The 19,255-nt window shown below is 28.1% G+C and overlaps 1 protein-coding gene across 5 annotated transcripts in view; it reads left to right on the plus strand.

The window, feature by feature from the left end:
- The window catches only part of LOC121113760 (V-set and immunoglobulin domain-containing protein 2), a 445,858-nt gene that overhangs the window by 209,084 nt on the left and 217,519 nt on the right, over positions 1-19,255 (plus strand). The window contains exon 2 of one of the 5 annotated variants that reach the window (XM_040707617.2): positions 1,217-1,379. The exons of 3 other annotated variants lie outside the window; for them this stretch is intronic. The gene's annotated coding sequence lies outside the window, so the exon portion shown is untranslated. Of the gene's footprint in view, positions 1-1,216; positions 1,380-19,255 lie in introns of those variants that run through there. One more of the 5 variants, XM_071886826.1, reaches the window with a different exon arrangement.

Raw genomic sequence — 19,255 nt, forward strand, 5'->3', positions numbered from 1 at the left:
ATTGCTATTAGTTCTGAAGTTGAACGAGAGTCTTTCTTGCTTCTGGAATAGTATAATTGATTTCAGGGGACACCTTTTCAACCAATTTACTCTTAAAGTGTCAATTCCTTGTATGTCATTTGATTGTAATTTAAGCAATAACTCAAGAGTGGTAAATTAATTGTTAAAAAAAACAAATTTGTTGTCATTTTTAGGCAAATGGTTACATAACCAAATAACAACAGATTGAGAACATGGAAAAGTATTAATATAATCAGGAGTATATGCTGTTTCTTTTCCACAATATAAATTAAAATCATAAATGAAACCAGATTTTCCAACAATTACCATATTTCTAAATCCCCATTTCCTAGCTTTTTTGTATTATATTATCTTCTCTGAGAAAAATTAGTTTTTGAAGGATTTATTTGCTTATCTATTGAATGAAATATTTCGGATTCCACTTTTAAAAATTGGGATCTTATAGCCTCGATAACAGGTAATATTTTGAAGTGATTTCCATTTTCATTAGTGAGGGAGGAATTATCAATAAAATGCAGAAATTGACGTAGGAGTTTATATCTTATATTATTATGCATATAACTATTACTGACCAATGATTCCATTTATAGCCATATGGATTAATTCATTTTTAAACACGTTAAAAATATTGCAATCATGTAAAAAAAAATATATATATATATTAAGAGTTTAGGTTTAAAAAAGTAATTTTTATATATCATAAAAATATTGAGTAAGATAGATTTCAAATAAGAACTCCCAGTTATTTTCATTGACAACGATTTACTTCACAAATCATTTCCAAATCGGATGTTATAGTTCTCACAAACACTACTAAACTGAGTATAATAACTAATATATATATTTTAAAACACAAAAAACTAATTTATTTTATGTTTAAATAGATTATATTTCTGGAAATCTTAAACAAAACTAATGACGCCATATGGAATTAGTGGCCTATACTGGGTCAACTGATAATGCAAATTTGCATACAAAGTTTATAATTGACTCAAACATGTTAATGAAATATTAACCTGTATATATATATAGATGAAGTAAAAAAATAATTGGTATCATTTTCCTGATTTATGTTCAATATTGATTTTATGTTGACACACTATAAATATAACTTGAAGCCTGCAAAAATTAATTTTTTTAATATAATTAATAAATATTTTTCTGCTATTAACATCATTTATTTATTATTTTTCAGGTATGTTTCTACAACACAATTAATTTCTATATAATATATACACCTCTCATTTGAAAGACTTCCTATAAATCATATGCACGACTCTTCTTAATGGTCATACTGTATTTAGATTAATACACTAAAAAAATTTATAGTTATTATAATGAAATATTATTAGTAAAAGGTAAGACGATATAGTTGACTGTAATTATTTTAATCAGTTAGGCCTTAATTATAGTATATTTTGAATGTAAAATTAAAAAAGGTTTTTTTACGATTATAAAGACATATTACTGATAGTGATCTTATAATTTATCCATTATTCAACATTAATTGTATAAATAATAAACTTTATGTAAATTTATTTCTATCATTTTATAAAGCTATTTACTTTTTTTTGACATAAAAATTATAAAATAATATCCGATGTAAATATGTCAATATAACAACTTTAATATCAATAACCCTTTCTGATCAAGGTATTGTAACAAAAATAAAGATTCTTACATTCTAATTGACATTTGATTTTGAAATTTTAAAAAGAAATTGGTATAAAAAGGAAAAAGAACGTATTAAACAAAATATATTTTTTTTAAATGAATAATTTATCTATTAATAAATAGATGAAATAAATGAGATCGCTTGACCATTCTTTTATTTACACATCATTAGGTATGTGAAAATTGTCCAAACTTTCGTGACCATACATTTATTTTTAAACTTTTATTTGGCATGCATATATTTTAAAGTCTTGAACAAAAAAAGAAGAAGACAGAAACAAAAAACCAACAAAAACGCAAATTAAATAATAAACAGATAGATTATCCTTTATGTCATAATGAAATCATTAAACAGTACAAAATACTTTAAATAATGTAAAACATTTGCGTACAGCTTTACAATGTTTAAAACTCCTCCAGTGTCTTCGTTTTTCCTTGGCCGCAGAATATTATGTGCATTTGTAAGAATACAATTAATTTTTTTACTTAGTTTCCATTATACAGCAAAAGGGCATTCTCCACTTTTGTCTGATGCCATTAAGGATGGTGCGTAGATATATCTACTTTTTTCTGATACAATATTAATTTCAGTGAATAGAATTATGGTTTGTTTTGGTTTTTTCGTTTATTTCTTCATACTCCAACAAAAGAGATTGACTGGCTTTTTGTTTTTGTTTTGATGTATTTCTCCAACTTACATTGGCAGTTTGTAGTAATGACCAGAAGGAAAACGTCTATATCAAAAGAATAAATAGAATTTATATATATTTTTTACAACTGATAGGAAATAATTATGTTATTTTAAATTGTACATAAAAAAACAATATGTGAAAATTTAATATTATCTTAAAAAGTATATAAAACATTAAAATTTTATTTATTTTTATCTGGTAGGCGTAGCAATGCTAACCAAATTTTAAAAAAAAGTGAATTGTGGTGACCAATATTTTCCTATATAGTGCCATTGACAGTCAGTAAAGCTTATCAATAAATGAAATACTTAATTAAAGGAATTTATAAAAACATTAGCCAACTATTATTGTAAAAGTTAAGGAACATCAAATTTTTCTATACAAACATCCACCATCAAACCAGACTGGCCTTTTAATATTGGACAGAATAAATTCTTGGATAAGTCACACAGAGAAAGCAAAAGTTTGCAAAGAATGATATGGGAAAACTCCCTTTATTTGTTATAAATGTAAAGTTGGTTTTCCTCCAAAATGCTTTAAAAATATTAGATTCAATAGGAAAATAAAATAAATAAAACTTAATTAAATCAGTTTTAATATATGATGTATTTAGTTTATGTTTACATATATCTGTATCTGTATATGAAAGTTTAAACATTTGTTACACAAGGTATACAATAAAAGGGTTCAGTATATTGGATTGACTACAAATTCTCAACAATGATACTTAAATCGTAGGTAACCTCAAATTAAATTGCACGAATGTTCATTGGACGTCAATTTTTCTTGAGCATACATGTAAAAAAAATATTTATTTTGGTAATTTGCAAAATATTACTGATTTTATTCATTATATTTCCCAATTTTAAAATTCCCAGCGTATCAGTGAGTCAGGAGCACTATACTTTATTTAATGATATTTTTCATTAAATTGTCGTCTATCAAAGTTGGCAACATTAATTTTCCTTTTTGACTTAACTCACAAAGATCTATACATATTTTTTTCCATTTTTGCACATTATTTTTCTCCCTGTAATATAACTGTTTCCAAGGAGTTACTGCTGCTGGATATTTCAAAAAAAATCATATGATCTTACATCTTTTCTTGTTAATTATTTGATTTGCATTTATAATAAAACCCGTGTATAAAAAAGTATTAGTTACTTTCCATAATTATATCATTATAGATATTTATCTCTAAACCAATTCACGAATGTTATGTTTGAACATATTTATGTATCAAATATATAAAATACTCCTTATATTATTCAAAATCATCCAAATAATACTTTCCTTAATCACCCAATTAATTTAAATATACTGATACTATTTATATATATATACTTTATGTTATACATGGTAAATATGTTTGCAAGCCAACATTATTGGTTTACAATATTATCATAGTTTATAAAAACATGTACAAACATACACAATAATCAATTTTGTAATCTATGTATCTAAAAAAGATACATATATTATAAACAAAATCCATTTGTATATTATATTCAATGATTTGTTTGGCCAATAAAAAAAATGACTATCTAACGGAAAAATACAAGCCTCAAAAACAATTTAGAAATCCATACGATTTAATAGTTATTATTCGTGATATTTTGTATATTTTCCTCACCTCTAAACTAAAATGACATGCTATTTAATATTTTACAAGCAAAAAAATTAAATTAGTAGATAAATATCGAAAGATTCTTATTTATATTTAATTAATACAGCCAACACAAACATTTTTTTATATTTAAAAACAGGATACAATTGATAATATATTATTTGATCAAATTAATAAAAATATCCGATATATCACATACATAATATCAGAAGTTAATTAATAAGTTTTAATGTCATTTCTTCTACTCTTATTTTCGCTCCCTAAGATGATGATCCTATGTTCAAAAAGAAATGCAATTATTTTGGTGAGATAAAATATGTATTTATTTACCCTTTGGACTTTTCTTTTGATGTGTATATTCATAAATATACCCCTTATAAATTTTTGATAAGATTTTAAATGTATGTTTGTATAGGCAATGTTTATGTACAAGCAAAATTATCTTCACATATTTTAACTCAACGATTGAATTAATTGCCCTCGAAATGTTTTATGTGAATGTACAATGACTTTTTTCTATATGTAATAACATGTCTAACCTTCTTTTATTCATTAATAAAGTAATTATGTCTAAAAAAATATACCAGCAAATCTAATAAGAAACTGTCAAACTAGTAATTAAAACAAATATTAGTATATTTATTTTATAAATGGCAAATACAAATTAGTACATAGTAGTACTGTATTCTCAGCCGATCTCAATTCCCTCTTAAGGAACAAATCCGATACCGATTCTTCATTACGTACCACCATATTTGTTCTTTATTTTAGTCGTAAAATTGTCAAAAAATAATACACATTTTGGTACCGGTCTAAAATTATTGGCATCGTGACAAGATATTAGTACATAGTGAAGGAAAGAATGTAAATTGTACGAAAGATGTTGATTAAACTTGTTTACAACCAAATAAGTTGTATAATTAGTAAATCAAAGTGTAAGGATTTAATAAAAGTAATACTTGGGGGAATCAAAGTATATTTATAGGTCTATGTTACAATAACAAAATCTAAGTAGCATTGCAAAATATAAAGGGCCTTTTTATATCTAGGTATCTAAATTGAATGAAAAATACACTTTATGAAATGTTTATTTATAAAATAGATGTATTTTTTATAATAGAAAATACATGTTTTTGGTATTTTAGCCAGATATCTTTAATGATTCACCATTACTATTTTTTGATATGATTAAAGTATCTGATATAACATAAAAAAATACATGCATATATATATTTGCTGATATAAATGATCATAAAAACTGCATTATAGCGCCTGACTTGTAATATTTTCATAGCTAAATAATGTTGCTCCTTGAGCTATTAAGGCAATACTACCTCCATAAAATGATACTTAGTTTAGAGTAGCATGAAGGCATTAGATTCGAATAGTGTTGTAAATATACGAAAATCGCTAATTTGCGTTCTTTCTTTTTTAGAGAGTTCAAAATTCGGAGGATCTTTTTTATTTTTAAATTGTGCAATCTATGTACAGGTTCTAATAAGAATTTAGTATTGGACTGTTTTAAATGTGTCAGTGTCCCAATACCACAAAAGTACTGCTATCTTGAAAAAGAATATTTTCATGTATTTGAACTATGGACTCATGTATTACGGGATATTTTTATACCATTGAGTGATATGTGGCTATATTCCATTAATTTTAATTAACCTGCAGAAGTACAGAATAATACCCTAATGTAATTTCGTAATGTACTTAGACTACTGATGAGTAGGGGAATGGGCATTTCGTACAGCGTGAGGAAAAAAAAGAGAGCAAAACCTGTGGTACTACATGAACATGTGAACATTATCTGCCAGTGACTATATTTATTATTATGAATTTTTTTAAAGTGAACCAAATTTAAACAGGATTTCATGACTCAGAAAATATTTTAATGCCATAACGATCTGATAAAGTATGAAAAAAATCGGTTTTTTTTCATTTAAATCTTAAAACTGTTATTTTATTTTTACAGGAAAGAAAAAATTACAGTTTTATGTGACATAGCTGTAAACATAGTTTTTTGAGTTTTTAAGACAGATGAATTACTTTGTTTACGCATTCATCCCTTCTCTAGATAAGTACTCATACAAAAAGAAAAACACTCCAAATTATCACGTAATAGATAGGCAAATACCAGGGTTGAAACGGGTACCTGACAATAAATATACATCGAAATACATATTATGATTTTACCCACTGACAAGATTTTTTTTTTGTGTGTGTTTATTATAGATTTTAAGACTGGTATTTTAAAACACAAAAAATGGATGGGACTTAAGATAATACTCATCTCAAAAGTTCCTGAACAAAATTGCTTATTCAAAAAGTACTATACTTCATTCAGTAAATTAATAATTGAAAATTACGAATAAGCTCAACAAAATTTCACAATTTTTATATGTACATACATATAAACAAATGTGGTATTCACTCAGAAACAGACACATATGATGAAACCCAGTTGAATTGAATTGACAAAGGATTTCACTATAGAGCGTTAATAGATCCTTTTGAAGCTGTGTCCTCATCTCTGATTAACGTTGAGTCAAACAAGGACATACACTTATTATTCCTCAGAGTTACTTTACAATATTCGTAAACAACCGCAATAGTGATTACTTTATATGAAGCTGTTCTCTTTTCAATAATCGAAAAATGTTTATAACAGCTATTGGCAATAAAAATAACAAACACTACTCAGATTGCCAAGTATTAAAAAGAATTCTTGCATGAAGGTCATACTTATAGAACTCGAGTAAAGTGCAGTTATCTTTTACATTGATGACCCGGGTACAACACAAACCCATTCCTAACTTCAAAAATATTTGATTTTTAGGGATTGGACAACTCAAAAAAAATCCTAATGCTGATTGCAATACGATTCTAGTAAAAAATCATGAGGCAAATTCTTTGATAATTAAAATAATAGTTAAAAGATACCATTTTGCTGTAATGGGCGTTAACAGGATTATTTCTTAGGAGGGGGGCCTTTTTGGATTTTTTTTTAATCCAAAAATATTGTTTTTTGGAAAAAAATTTCAAATATGATTTTTCAAAAATCCAAAGCTGTTTACAGAAAATTTATATATTTTCGAAAAAATTTTAAAATCTTCAGCTATTTGCAAAAAGTTAAATATTTTGGTGAAAAATTTTCAAAATCTGCAGTTGTTCACAAAAAATACATTGTTTGGAAAAAATTTCACAAATTAAATTTCTAATATAATTTTTTTGAAAAATAATTCAAATAATCAATTTATATGAAATTTTTTTTAAATTGGAGCTATTCATATAAAATTAATTTTTTTGGATAAAAAATGGAAAATTACCTTAAATTCCAAATATTATATGTTAAGAAAAAAAAATTTAAAAACTCCTTATTTATGAAGGAGGGGGGCTTTTAAAAAAAAAACTTAGGAAAGTAATAAATAATTAAATACCTCTAAGAAATCAGAATCAGAATTGGAGATTACAGACTATTTTCCCATACAGATCCCAAATCCGATAAAAACAGATGATTCTCTGATTACCGATTCCGATTAATCGTCATATCACTAGTGTTTATCTATATTTTAGATTGGGACAGTGTTGTGTTTAAGGCCACCGTTCTGAAAATTTAGCAAGACTTAGTTGAAGGCAAGATTAAAATTTTTTTAAAATTTTGTATAAAAATCTAGTTACTTTGGCCTTGATACCAACAATGAGACAATGCCTTCTTTTAAGGGTGGAGACCAAGAACATTGAAAACTAATATCGAAATTCACATCACCAGTATTGTATTTTTAAAATAATTAATATTTTTATTCCAACGTGTATTATTGGAAAAACAATATTGACTTATAAATCGAAAATTTGATATCTATCAATATTGTAATTTATTTTGGCAAGTCAAAAATAGAAATTAATTATAAAGGTAATAATTATGTTAGAGGCTCACAATCAATCTTTCATTTGGTATGTGTTTTTTGAATTATATAATGATATCTTATAATGTTCTGTAATGACTAAAAGAGTTTAACTTTATGATCGTATGTGGTGTGTCAACATAAAAACAATCCTGAACAAAAATTTAAAAAAAGGAAAAAGGATCTAATTTTTTTCTTTTTTTAATCTTTATTCATATCCTACAAGTAGGTATACCTATATACAGAATATGAATTACTAAGAGAAATTGCGTTATACTAACTTGAATAAGCATTTTAGCGTAAAATTAGACCTCCTAACCAAAACCAACACCAAAAAACAATTAAACTTTCCAACGATGACAAAATTATATATGAAACAATCACACACTAAACAATTCAAAACAAAATAATAAATCCATTGGTCTCCTACGATGAAAGGGTTTATATCTCCAAACAATTGTGTCGAAGTTTTTACAAAAATACATTATAAATCTAAAACACTCGATTGGGTTAACCCTTTCAGACCCACAAGGAATTGAAAAGAAAATCAAAGATAATTATAGTCAATTCTTGATCTCTTGGATCATATTAGAACTGATTAGATTTTTTTTTTTTTTAATAACTTTAATAGGTTTAGCCAAAATTTGTTGGGATACTGGTGGCCCTCTGGGTGTGACCGGTAATTTTATAATATGCATAAACAAACTACTATAAGTACGTTATGGAGTTGAATTCTTAACGTTTTTCGGGATTAAAATTAATATAATAACTGATTTACATGTGAAACATAATGACGCAATTTATATCTCTTACCGAGTATAAAGCAAGATTACAAACCGTACAAATGACCAAACTTCGATTTTCTGTATTTTTGCTTGCACAGTGAGCACATCTTTTTCTTTTTGATCAAACTTTGGAATATGTGCACTATGATTGCCCATTATAACAGTTACATATTTTCTTTTCATTGGTCTAGACGATTGGGTTGCCCTCCTACGCCTTCACAATAATTATTAAGACTCTTATCAATTACAACTTTGCTGTCAAGAAGCAATAATTTATTTGGATGTTCAATGTTGTAAACGATATAGTATACTATATCTGGAAGATCGAAAACGATTCTTAGGTAAAATTATGTTGATGACTGAATCTTAGTGTTATGAAGCAGCTCTTTGATCTATGAGAACGACTCCCCCATACCTTTGCTGTAGAGCTTAACAGTTGTAGGACAAAAACTTTGTAAACCTTATGTTCAGATAAACTATCAGTTGTCTTAATTTATATGTGTAATCACTTTTCATAAATTCATAACAGGTTTTTTTTTGTTAACATTTTTTATGGTATTTTTCCACACATATGTACACTAGGGTGAGCCTGGTTCCTTACAAATTCGTATATTTTGACAAATAACGATTAACCTTTTCTAAAACTGTATATGGACATAATGAACTGTGTAATTACATTACGATATACAATTATTGACATTGATCACCTTGCTGATTATATTTTGCAAAAGTGACAAAAGACTATAAAAGCTTATTTTAGTTGAATATATATTTTAGATAATAATACAAAAATTAGAAATTTTTTATAGCATTTTTTTTTCAAAAAATTACTATAAATTATAAACGAATGGATGAGTCAGACTTTAAGTTTTTATCTTAAATACTTTTTTAACAAAGAAATGGTTAGTCACATTCAAAAACTCAAAAATGTATTTTTTTGGAGTTGAAAAAAAAATTGGCGTTGTGCTCAAGGTAAATATTACCTTGCATTCAATACAACTGTACATAGTAACAAAAAAGATTAACCATCATGGACAAAGTTAGAGCATCAGCTTCACCCTAATTTACACCAATAACTCAACTAGTTTATTTTTATGGCAATGTTATTTAATAATACATCAAAATTATTTGTATTATGTTGAACCTTATTGTTTCCCAACTAATGACAAAGGTTGTCACCTTTCATTGGTTATGCTATATCTAAATTATTTATTGTTTTGTAAATATTTGAAGCATAGTTGTCATAGTAACATTAGATGTTTTTGTATAACAGCTTACAGGGCACCGAAACATATCCCACATTTTAGATACTTAAATATTAATATTGCATATGTTTAAAAGTGTCTTCATCTTCGAACACATTCGTCTTTTTATGAAATCCATTTAAGCCCCCGTTACTTCCGTTCAAATCATAACACAAATATATTTTTAAAGATTGTAGCCACTCGCAATAGAAGTATATAGGATCGATAAACCTATAGTTTTTTTTATACTAACATTTTCTTTTTATAACTTTGTAGAAAATAATGTTTATTTTCTTTATGGCTACTAATCAAGCTTTTTGATAACAAAAAAAAATTGTGACTTTTCCATTCCTCATAGAGTTAACTTGTCCCAATAATTGATACAAAAATACTCATTTTTAGTATGATAAATGCATTTAGCTCCAGACAAATGCTGACTTGATCACAGTATAGATTTCAAGATGCTTCTTCTCCGGTTACCAAAGAATAAAAATTTATTCATGAAATTATCATATTTTGCCTTAAATTTATTTTAGTTTCCGTAGAGGAGATATTAAGAGCTGTTTCTATTAAAAAGCCTTATGTAGGATATTGACTGATAGCTAGAGTTGGGTTTGACCTACTTCTTTTTCCTAATCAATCTTTTTTTTCCATTTTCTGTCCTTATTTTTTGTCCGATCTTTTTTAACCATTAAGCGGTCCTTAGAAACGATTAGTTGGTCCTTAATTCCTACAGTAATAACCATCTTTATATTTTCTTGACTCCGAGCTAAGATTGAGGAATATAAAACAAAGAAAATAATTAAAAATAGTGAGAATGTCTATTAATTAGTTCTTTCCATACACATAATAAAACTTCAATAATTGAAATGACAAAATTTCCGTTATTGTAGTTGTCCTAAATTACCAATAAGGACCGGTCTTAGGACTGACAAATTATATAAAACCAGATTGATATATTTTATGTAGGTTTTTCAGACCGATTGCGATCAAATACTAGTGATGGACAATGGTTGGAATGAAATGACAACTATTGGAGTTTCATTTAACTATTTTGGCAATCTTTAAAACGGGGCATACATAAAAACCCATTTGTACTCTCACACTTTTTAGTTATATTTTCCTGAAAAACTTTCATAGTTCGACAAATTGTATAAAACTACTCCAACATTATTATCAATGGGATATGTTTCTTTTCTGTTCTTCATTTGCTTCTCTTTGGAGGATCTAAAATGTATTACTTCCTAAAACGGTTCTTACTCTTATCATTTAGAGTGTTAATTCATACATCGAGATTTATGATTTTGACTATTTTCCACAATCTCATCTGGGATATTCATCACATTGACTCCAGTTTAAAGGATGGAATGGATTCAAAAATTCTTTATTTTTTTCCCCTTCGTAGTTGCTATTATTTATCTGCGGGTTGCTGCATTAAATTGGACTTTCCATTACCTTAGAGCTGTGTTGTCGCATATGCTCAGACAGTAAAAATAGAAAAAAAATGTACATGCAATAGAAGTTTGAAAATATAAAAACAATGAGTTTTTAATTGTATTTTAAGGTACATTCATAAAATAAAGAGTAAAGCAGAAGAGGGTCTCTTTAGCGCATGCCTTTTTTTTTGTTATAGAAAATGCATTTTTGAGTTCCATATTGGATCTCACATTATAGCTTTTGATAGGATAACGCCAAGCATTCGAATAATAGGGTCTCCAAAACCCTTTCAGTAAAGGCATTGGATGGCATATTTGTGAGATAGGGTATGAAAAGCTTTAGAGAAATCAATTACAATTGATGAACTATTATTAAACAAGAAATGTTCCATACAAAATAATAAATGTACCACTCTTATTTTTATATCCAAATAAGCAAAGTCAGCACCCCCCTCAGGTCCAAGCATAGATGTTCTCGGGATTGTTAGCCTTCAGCTAGGCCAATATTTTCCACCTCATAGTAGGCCTCAGCCCTGATTTTCTCATTGGGCTTGAAGAAGAAGGGATCCTTCCCATCAGAGACCACGACTACCAAGCACATTGTTTTGTCCTGAAGGTACGTTGGACTTCCTCAAGTGATGCTGCTATAAATATCTTGTTTCTGTGGTTCAAAACCTTGTCGACTGTATATATCTTCTTGTCAGAGAAAATTTTCACAGTCGACAGTTGACTCTTCAAGTAATTAAGAAATTTTTGGATCTCTCAAGCCTTGAGGCCTACACCCTGTGTGTGAAGAGATGTCTGGGAGTCCTGACAAAGCCCTTAAGATCGAAGTTATTATACACTGCCCTGTTGATGGGAGTTCGTCCACGATGAACTTGTCAGCCAAGTGCGGCAATGATGCTGTTAGATTTTCCTTGATCTTCGTCGCCAGGGACATGTGATATGTTTCATCTCCCTTCCAGCCATTTCCTCCCCTTCCTGCCTTCCTTTTGACTCATTTCCCATTCTTCTTAGCCACCCAAATGTTCCAGACTGTCCTCATGGTCACATCAACAATGACTGAAATTCTTTTTGCATCAACATCTACGTCGAGAAGATCCGAAACCCTTGTCCTTTTTTATTCCTGTTGACTCATTTTTTGATTTTGATCAAATTAAAACAATATGCAACAAAACCAACAGATGTATCGAAACATTGCATGAGATATCACCTGAAACGTTAATTAGTGCAAAAAAAAATAATTTAATAATGCATAAAATTTCCCTGTCGCACTCTGTAAGCCTTTATTTTCTTTTTTTTTTTTTGTCTGTGCCTGAATCTGAGAAGCTTCACTCTGTTTTATATCAATTATAATCAATAATTACTCCCAACGTCATAGATGAATGATGATAATTTGATATTCCTATAAATACAATATATGCCCCACATCTTCTGGATTCTTGTCCACGTACCTGGTACTCCAGGAATTGCCCTCACAGTAAATATCTGAAAATAATCTCTAAATACCGGGCCGTAAAAAAATTATTTACCGATGATGTAAAAATACCTTTTTAAGAGGTTTGGTGGCAACCAATCTGATTGTTTCGTATTGTTACTATTAAAATAAACAAAAATCCTTCCTGTGAGAGCGTAACAACTTCCACACGTGAGACCATGTCCAATCAGGAAACAAAGAGGATCGAAATTGCAGCCCTCCTCCGAGCGAGAGTGCCTCATAACAACATTAAGGAATAGGTGGGGGCCTCGTTGAAGACAATTTACAACGTTTCCAAGCCCTTGGAGACTGGGGGTGATCTCAAGCATTCCCCTGGGGCTGGCAGGAAGCCCACTGTCTCAACAAGGTAAGTAAAGGCAGTGTTCAAGAGGAATCCCAACAGGTCCATTGCCGACATGGCCAGAAAGATGGGAACTTCGAGATCAACTGTTTCAAGGGCATTGAAAAGGGCTGGAGGAAAGTCCATGAGGCGTACTGAACGCCCTCTGCTAACTGAACGTCAGCGAGAAGTCAGACTTGAGCGTGCCAGAAAATCTTGAATGATATCAAGAGCTCATCTGGACGCATCATCATTTTTTCAGACGAGAAAACTTTTACGGTCGATCCTGTTTTCAACAGGCAAAATTACCATGTTGTGAGCTTTGGAGATGTGCACGATAAGCACCGCTATGTGACCACAACAAAGCACCCTGCTTCGGTGATGATGTTGGGTCTCGTGGCCTCCAACGGGAAGGCCATGAAGCCAAGGTCCTTCCGTGGATCAAATCCATAGTCGGCAACTCTCCTTGGGTTTTTCAACAAGATGGAGCACCCGCCCACACTTCCAAGAAAGCTCAGGAGTGGGTCAAGAACAACATGAACTGTTGGTCCAAGGACTACTTGCCCCCTCAGAGCCCAGTACTGAACCCACTAGACTTCTCTATCTAGGCGCACGTGGAGACCAAGGCCTGCAAAAAACGACACAAGAACATAAATGCCTTAAAGGCTGCTGTAAACAAGGCCTGGGTCTCCATGGACGCCGATTACATCCAGCAAGTCTGTGGCAGCTTCATACGTCGCCTGACTAGTGTCATTGAGTCAAATGGTGGCTACACTGATTAAATTTGATCACAAACTATTTTATTATTATAAAAATGTATGAATAATTTTTTCTCAAGTCATTCGAAATGTCATTATTGTCCGCAATATGTTCTGAACAAAAATCGGTAAACAATTCTGCACGGCCCGGTAATCTCTGTATATACTTTCTTCCGTAGCTCAGACATTTAAAAAAAACTTTCATATTTATTAATATAGAAAAATAATTACAGCAAATTATTAAAGCTTTTGAGTAAAAAAAAACATCTGTAAATGTTATATGATAAAAAATGAATGAAATAAGTTAGTTATTATTCTTTCGAAAAGCGTCCGAGCAATAATGAAACATAGTGTATATATATGTGATAGATATAAAAAATAATATAAATCACAAGTTTATCTATTTTCTTAGAGGAAATACGAGTGAACCCGAAATTAATATTACAGAATTAGCTTTTATTTTTCTATTATCTTTTTTTTTTTCCTTTTAAAGTTATAAAAGTATATAATTTCTCTGTTTGATTGCAATCAAATGCTTACTTTGTTATCTAGTACAAAAATAAAACGCGTTGGTGTATATAATTTGAAAAAGAAGAATTAGAACGTAACATTATATGTACTCTTCAAAATAAGAATTAAAAAAACAAACAAATAATACATTTTAAATCATTTCTTTTATGACATTATATTCAAGAGATTTATTAGAGCCTTTTCTTTTTGTGCTTACTGCATTATCTTACTATTCAATTTCGGGAACAATAATAGTTTAGTTTTATACAATTTTTAATTAATTCTTATAATATTCCTTATTAATTATTTTGTGGTTATTTTTTAGAATCTATAGGGTACGTTGTAAATTATTCTAAAAGATTATAAATTATTTTTTTCAGTTCTCTTTTAAAGTTATTTAGGCCTTTATTTTGGGATTTAAAATTGGTCCGGCACACTACACCGTCCAGTTTTCTTCATTTCATCATCACAGTGCCCTAGTCATCAGTTTCTTAATTAAAGTAAGGTATCTCAATTTATCATTTGAAAAAGTGTAGTAGAGCTTTATGGATTTTTTAAACACGTGAATTAACTTTTAATGACATCACAAGTGGATATATATGATGGCGTAATTTATCAAAGGTTGTTAAATTAATTTTCCTTCGATTTCCACTTACAATATCAAATTTTATAATCTGTGCAAAGACTGTGGTTTTATGTTCAACTCTACCCTACACCGTTTTGCTGATTGCACAGTTTTGAGAGTAGTCAAATATTTTATCCAATTCAACGTATGTGTGACAAAATATATTTCTTCTAACTTAATAAAGGCAAATATACTATTTGGAGCTTATATAAGAGAGATAAAAATACTTATCCTGTTCACAAAGCCATTGAGTTCGCTTATTAAGATTAACTATTGACTCGTCATAACATGTGGAAGAATTTAGAGCTATAATGATAAGCGTAGCTGCTCGATTTCAGCACTTTCTATCAAAATCCCTCTATTATCATCTTCGTCGTTGGATGGGCTGGAAATATCAACTGTGCAATATTTGAATCTCATCAAATTAATGATAAGAAGACATCGTCGTTTTTATTAACTTTAGCTGATGTTTTGACTTTTAGAATATTATAAAAGGTTATTTTACTTCAAGACATTAAATATGAACTATAATGTTCATTTATGTTGTTTTTTTAAATGTAATTGTCCTTCGGCCTTTTATTTATATGTTCTACTTTTATCTTTATGTGTATTCATTATTTACACTGCTTGTATTGTAGAATATAAATAAATTATTTTAACAAAAAAAAAAAAAAATTGTTCTTCGATTGAGAAGGTGTCACAAGATTTCACTCTTTTAAATGGCCTAGTTAAATATTAAAATTGTAGCATTTCCTTAATTTTGACTTTTTGTATGTTTTGTTCCAAATCTTAAAGATGCGTCCGAATCGTGCTTAAAACTCAAAATAATATCCGTTAATTGACATCATGATGGATGTGGCTTCTTCTTCAATCAATCGCGAGCTCAATCATTCAATGTTAATATAAATAAAAACTATTTCAATAAGATATAAATTAATAATAATGGGAAAGATCGAAAGATCGTAAAAGTTTTACTAAACTAATTTAATTGGTTAATTAAGTTAATTTACTTTCATATTACTCTAAATGATGCCTAGTAGAGGGCGCTATAATAAATACTACGTTTTTTAATGTCAAATAACAAAGACAAGGCGGATACGATTTAGAGTTGCATAAAAAGGATCTTATTCTATTGAAGGAAGAAAAAAAAATTGGACTTCTATTCAATTTCAAAACACTTTTATTATAAACACTAGTGGTAAATATTTTTTTATTTTTTGGAAATTTGATTTTAAAAAATTGTAAAATTAAAAATAACTCTGTACGACTAAAATCTTTGTTGTTTTTGTAGATATAGAACTTCATAATAAATACTTTCAAAAATTTATATCATTTAAAGTTATTTAAGTTTGATGCTACATTTATTAACCTTACACACTGTATGAAATATTTCTCTTTGTAAGCCACAAAACCAGAAAATATTTTGTTAAAGGTCATGTTTTGTAAGTTAAAAACAAATAAAAACACACGATCTCAATACAAGGACAAAAATTTATTGTCAATATTTTAACAAATTCACCTTTGCATTTTGCAGAAATTTTTTTTATTTTTACATAGTTTTTTAAACAAATATTAACAATAAATATTTATTTACTTAAATGATATTTATAAGCATAAGCTATAACTCACACTAGTATAAATAATAAAGTTATTTATGATAAGGAAAATCCTATTTGTTTTTTAAACTAGGATAATATTTATTTTCACATGAGTTAAGGAGTAAATGAAGAGTGATGCATTATCTCATGCCTTATTTATGAGATAATTTTGGAAAAGTATAATTTTAAATATAGTATACATGTGAACATATCTATCAACTTAAATAAATAAATAATTTATTTTATAATTGATTCAAGATGCTTGATAAAAAATTTACTGTGATCATTTAAAAGTATAATTTAATATAAATGTCTTGCAAAGCAACACAAAAAAATATACTATAATATATATATTTAATCAAAAATAGTCCCATAATTAAACCCATCACAATGCACGTATCATAACTAAATTTGAAATCCCGTCTGGTATTATAGAAACTCGTCAGGTTATATTAAAAATGGATACAGAGAGTGATTCTAAAAACTTTGTTATATAATCATCATATATATCAGTTATCAACATTAAAAAAATATTCGTGGCCGGTAATTTACCCACAATCATTTGTCTCTTAGGAAATTTCGGCACCTACAGATTTTGTCGCGTGACATATTTCTTTCTTTTTATATTATATATATTTGCACTTTAGATTTAGTTTTTGAGCTTTCAGCTTTAGATCAGAAGAAAAAAGAAAAATTATGAGACAATTTAGAAAGAAAAGTTTTTATAAAAACAAAGAAGTAAGAACCAACGGATCTGCAATGATGAGTCTATTCCAACAGGACTCTTTAACTAGTGACAACTTAGTCATATTTAATGTCTAAGTTGAGGCTTAAAGAAATGTAGTGATAAAAAAAAAGTGAAATTTTGAACATGTTATAATTTCAAGAAAATTGGCAATTTTTAGTTATTTTGAAGAAAATTTTTATTTCTATCATTTGCTGACTCAGTTTAATTTTCAATATTATTTTATAAAAAGTGTGCAACAATTATACCTACCCTATGGTAATATCAGCATGTTTTATAGCTTTGGTGCTGCATTGATAGTTTATAAATAATTAACGGGATTCTACACACTTTGAGATCCTAAGTTGGAATCTATTCATAAAAAATAAAAATTCTCTTTTTACAAAATAAATAATCGATAACACAAAATAAGAAATGAATTGATAAGTATTTGGATTCGCAATACTGAAGAAAAAAATCTATTTACACAAAATATAATTTAAATGAATAAATAGTCCTATCAACACAAAATCGAAACAATTAAAAGTATATTTAAGTTAAATATTGATTACATTGTAATAAGATCAATCTCAACTTGTCATTGATTGTGACGCTGAAAAGTTATTATACCAAAGAACAATATAATATTTGAACGCCATATCAACAATTCCATAATATGGAATCAAAAAGTCATTAAAAACAGGAAGTTAATTGTGATAAACATATTACAAAATTTAAGGAAACAAACATGTTTGATGATAGCAAAAAGTAAATCAAAACTCAATACTCAATTATTCTATTGAAGTTATAATTTAAAAAGACATTCATCTAATTGTTATTAGTATCATGAGATATTTTATATTGTAATTAGATTGTCCATTATATGGTATGGCATACTTTAATATTAATATAATACCCGATTATATATCATAAGTACAAAATACAGAAATTATAATAAGAAAAATGTTTTTGTATCTCAAATCTGTTATTTTTCGGTTCTCTTGAAAAAAAAAAATTGCAACATAGCTCAATAGACAACACACTCGTAAGAAGTTATTTTTATGAACTCAATTTACATAGATTCGATTCACGGTTGCTCTTAGCGAAGGAAATATGATCATTAAGTATATACACTTGAAAAACAATTCCTAGGTCATATGGAGAAATTTTAATATTATAATGTTAATTTATAAATAATTGGTGACATTCCATCTGACAAATTAAAGAAAAATATAAAAAAGTTAGAGTATTGCTACATGATTATATATTATGTTAAGATTATCAACTAGATTCACTATAAAAATGGTTTATTTTAAAAAGTTTTTATTCTAAAAACCATTAATTTCTTAAATGAAGATGATCATTAATGGTGTTCTATATCTGATTTACTAAATGTTAAAATAATTCTCAAGTAGGAAATAAATCTTGGATATAATTGAGCAGTTTTATATTTGATACAAAAATTTCTTCTTTAAAAATAAGACTAAATGGAATAAAAACAATTAAGAGGGTAAAAAAAACAACAGGAGAAGAAAATTTAAATATAAGGTAATTTAAGGATTACTTTTTATACATAGTAATATAAATTATAGCAAAGAAACGTAATGAGACTAGTTATTAATAATTGTCCTTCAGTGCCATTACTTCAATCCACATAGAAAATATCTCCACAATCAAAGATCCAAATAACATTTAATCTAGGTAGTTTTAAAAAATCGAAAATTAACGTGGTTAGAATGATAATTTGAGGAATTCTTGAGAAGGGTGTGATATTTCATACGAAATTTAATGCGGGCAGCTATAAAATGAGATAAATAAAGTTTAATCCCACTACGTATC

The sequence above is a fragment of the Lepeophtheirus salmonis genome, chromosome 2, assembly GCF_016086655.4.
Source record: "Lepeophtheirus salmonis chromosome 2, UVic_Lsal_1.4, whole genome shotgun sequence".
Lineage (NCBI taxonomy): Eukaryota > Metazoa > Arthropoda > Copepoda > Siphonostomatoida > Caligidae > Lepeophtheirus > Lepeophtheirus salmonis.